This window comes from Nannospalax galili, unplaced genomic scaffold (assembly GCF_000622305.1).
Source record: "Nannospalax galili isolate Female #2095 unplaced genomic scaffold, S.galili_v1.0 scaffold879, whole genome shotgun sequence".
In the NCBI taxonomy this organism is placed as follows: Eukaryota; Metazoa; Chordata; class Mammalia; order Rodentia; family Spalacidae; genus Nannospalax; species Nannospalax galili.
Genome location: NW_008346261.1, coordinates 3,834,849 through 3,839,247, shown reverse-complemented (window position 1 = coordinate 3,839,247; position 4,399 = coordinate 3,834,849). Strand labels below are relative to the sequence as shown.

Below are 4,399 nucleotides of genomic sequence, written 5' to 3'. Positions count from 1 at the left end.
CTTCTGCATCTAAACCTTACATGTGTTTTTACTACATAAAGATGACAAAATAGGCAAAAAACAACCAGCGGTCATGTCACGGCATGTCTTCAAAAGCCCAGAAATTTTTTTCCCCCTAATTTTCACCTCTTAAGGATAAATCACTATTCAAAACCTACATGGATCCAGAAGCTGTAAGAGAAAGGACACTGCTCAACATATGGAAAAAGGTGATTATAGGAAGAAAAACTTACGGGAACCATCCAACAGGGATAATACAGTGGATCAAGGTCTCCACCTTGATTTGCTGTGTAGCAAAGCAAATTTCCTGGTTGTCATAGTGCCCTCTTGTGGCTAAATTTTCCTTACCATTTACTCCAATGGAGAATACTGTAGAAAACTGATAATCTGGTGCCCCTTCCAAAGTAATCCTTTTGTTTAAAGTGTCTGTGAAGATGACTGTTGTGTCCTTGAGGGATGTCTCTCAATCTGCAGTACCTCATGTTGCTATTACTCAACAGCTTACAGACACTTAGACATTTTAAAGTGACAAGGAGTCTCTTTAATGTTTTTTCTCCATTGTAGTTTTTGAAAAAGTGAAAAATGGCAATATATAGTAGCACTCAGCTAAGCTCGTTTTATAACTCTTGTAGTTGCCTAAATGGGAACCTCTCAAAAAGGGGGTGTATAACCTCTTTCCTGGATAACCTAGCTTGACAGGATAAAAAATTTAAGCAGGATTGGCAATGTAGCTCAGTGATACAAACTGCAACATGGGTTCAGATCCTCAGCATAACAAAAAAGCCCCCCAAACATGTTGTGATGCTACTTCTGCCCCTGAAGTAGATTTCTGGAATTAACCATAGGACAGCTATTCAACCTATTTTCTGTGTCCTATGAACCAAGTGATTTTTATTTATTGTCATTGTTTTTGATACATAAAACCCACTATGCAACCAGACTAGCCTCAAATTCAGATCTGCCTGCCTCTATCTCTTCCTGAGTCCTGGGATTCAGCAAGTGTTTTTTTTTTTTTGTAACAAGGAAAAAAATCCCCCTCAATTCTGTAACACAATTGCCTTCAAGGGCTGTCAAGCATAAAACTTTTTCTACTATTTCATTCCAATCCTAATCTTTCTCACAGGATCAGTTTGGGCAAGGTTTCTCAAGTACAGAAATCAAAACTGCTTCAAGAGTATTATACTGTAAACTCTTTGGTTGATTATTTCCTTCAATAGAGTATAATTGCTGCAGTGTGTGCTATATAGTGGCAGACTACAGTTAGTATGTGGGTGATACCTTTTCTTCTAGTTCCTACTTGGGTCTAAAAAGAGACCTTAAATCTCAATAAAGGTTCCAAAGTAACAAGCTTGTTTTTTATTCACACCAAAACCAACACATTAAACCTCTGTGGTACCATTACATAATTTTACAACTCCTTGCCCAAACTCTTCATAGATGTATGAGTCATATGTTTGTACTACCTTATGTATGATCCTCAGCAAAGTCTAAGCCAACTGTGTAAGGCTCACTACTATATAGGAAAACTAGTTAGTCACAGTAAGTACAAAATGAAGCCATCAGTTCTGGCCAGCTTTTACAGTTAAGTGGCTCAACAAAACAATCTCTGGTATTCAGGGTTTTCTAAGATTTCATAACTGTCGAATTTATGATGATGGAAAAAAGCCACAAGTGGTTGTTAGAACTCAGTCTAAATATTTTCTTTTAATGCTATTTACATATATTTTATTTTAAATTTCATACACAAAGAAAAGGCAAACATTAGAAATTCACCTTGACCACAGAAAGCTGAAAATAGCACCAACCCTAAAAAAACAAAGATATTGGTTCTTACACAAAACCAAGAAAATCGATTTTAGAATCGTATTAAACTCCAGGCATTAAAATGGGTGAATTTATAAACAGAAATTATTAAAAATCTAACGCTTAGAAAAAAAATTCCAAGTGAGAAATTATTCACATTCCAAACTTTAGTTATTGAAATTCAGATCCCACACAACTAGGTATCAAAAATGTATTTCTTACCTTTGTCTCCAGTAGGAGGTGAGCTGAACAGCAAGGTAGGTTATTCAATCAGATGTTATGAAAAGTACTTGCTTAAAGAGACTTTAAATGCTTTCTTGGTTAGAAAATAAACTAGTAAGTGCCCTACAATATCCTAAGGGAACAGAGAACGGGAGTAAAATCAAGGTAACATTTATATTTCTGAACCGGTGTTAATTCTACCTAACTGCCATTGTAGGTATAGGTCCATTTCTTAAGACTAAAAACCAGTCCCATCTCAAGCTTTCAGTTTTTTTTTTCTTGGTCTCCTTGTAGACCCAGCTGGCCTTGGAACTCAAGAGATCCACCTGCCTCTGCCTTCCGAGCGCTAGGATTAAAGGTATGCACCACCACCCCCAGCTCGCATCTTAATTATAAAACTTAACCATAAGCTGGACATGGTGGGTCCTGTCTGCAATCCCAGCACCCAGGAGACTGAGGCAGGATTGCTTTGAGTTTAAGGCTAGCCCAAGGTATGTAAATTCTAGGAAAAATCTGAACCAGAACAAGGTTGTGGGGGTGGGGACCCTGCCACTTGATTAATTTCTCTGGACAGGTCTAAATGAAACCTTGAAGCATGTCATGCTTTTAATTTTTTACAACTGTTTTCAAAGGCAGACTTTTCTGCCTTATATTTTAATTCTTCCATAACTGCATGGCTACTTTAATAAAATTATACCAAAACGCTTTACCCATTTAAAGTGACATTCTGTTTTCGAATTTAAGTCTCTCCTCTACCTGGATGTTCTATAGGTTCATTAAAATATACAGGTTGAATGGCTGTACACAATCCTGGAGCCTGGTTCTTCATTATCAAGATTCCCAGTCTCCCCTACATCTTAAATTATATCATCTGAATAATCACTTTAAATTAGCTTGCAACTATGATGAGCACCCAAGGGAAAGGCTTAAAGATCTCATTATTTCTACTGGGATACAGAACAGCAGTTTGTTCATTCTAACTAGCTAAGAGGAAATCACAAGATTAGGATTTTAAATAAAACTCCTGTTCCCCAAGCCAAGCAATATGCAAATTTAGCTTCAAGGGTCTATCAGCAGAGATGTACCATAAGACTACAGGATATAATTACTGCTTTACAAGGTAGATTCAAGTAGCTAACCTTCCAAAATACTGGTTGGTCCACTTACAAAAAAAGGATGTTACATTCTAATACCTCTTTGCTAAAGTTAATACTGAATTTTTGAAACCTTCACTGACCATCAACAGCTACCTCCAAGCTAGTATCACCAAAATAAATCTGTATCACACTGTAGCAAAATATGGAAGCTTAATTTCCAGACTATCACCCCTACAATTGTCATACTAGATATGTAACTGCCCTTATACTCACTTTATTATCCCCTTAAGACTTCCACACAATAAGAGACAGTTAACATGATTTATTAGATTGCCTGTCAAATACCTTTAATTTACTAACACATAAACAAGAGTCAGAATTTTATCAACTTACAGTAACTGATAACACTAGTTTTTAATCCAGTTAAAATCTTACATGAAGAGGAAAAAGGACAACCATGCATAGTTTTTTAAAAAATGTTTATTTTTTTTTCAAAGAAAAACGGCAATAGCCAATTGGAAACCTACTTATTCTTCAACTCCAATTTTGTTTTCTTTAAATTTAGAAGTGACTTACTGATTTACTATTTTAAACAAACCCCCCCTTTTCCCCTTTAAATGTTTACCATCTACTCGTGCTGAATCCTTCCAAGGAGATTGCTCCAGCGTATATCTCCAGGTCCTCGCTTTGCTCCTTTTACCAAAAAATGCAAAATACAATTCCATCGTGCATCTTAAGGGCTCCAATCGTCAAAAATAGGAAAAAAAAAATTCTTTGGAATAGCCAATTAAGATGAATGAAAAAAATCCACACGAATGCGGTTTGGTTGGGGCAGGAATCCACTCCTATGTTCCTGGTAATCTGATCCCGCTCCATGAATCCTTGTAATTCATCCTCCCTATCCTATCCACATTATGATTTGAATCCAATGATCCAGCTCCAAGGATTGGGATCCAGTGAGCCCTCTCCAATCCAAACCTTTATAACCAGCAAAACCAAAAAAGAGGAGGCAAAATGTTAGATACTGTAATCAAAAAAGGTTTCTGGGGAATGATGAGTTATGTCTGTCATCAGTTTAAACAGATGTACATCAATAACTATCAAATTCCCCAAAACAAGTTTCTGTATGGTGTTTAGATAAATTTTAGAAACTTAATCATTATAGAGACTAACTGGAAGAAGCATTTTATATTTACAGTTCAACTGATAATGTCAACACTTGTTACTGTACAGCACTTCACAGGTTTTGTGGTTGCCAAAAAGTTAGGTAATTGAAA

At 36.3% G+C, this 4,399-nt stretch overlaps 1 protein-coding gene across 1 annotated transcript in view; it reads right to left on the bottom strand.

Annotated features, from left to right (window-relative positions):
• Positions 1 to 3,584: 3,584 nt before the first annotated feature.
• The window catches only part of Srsf1 (serine and arginine rich splicing factor 1), a gene marked incomplete in the record, with an annotated part of 3,670 nt that continues 2,855 nt past the window's right edge, over positions 3,585 to 4,399 (bottom strand). Inside the window, 1 exon segment of the mRNA XM_008842712.3 lies at positions 3,585 to 4,399.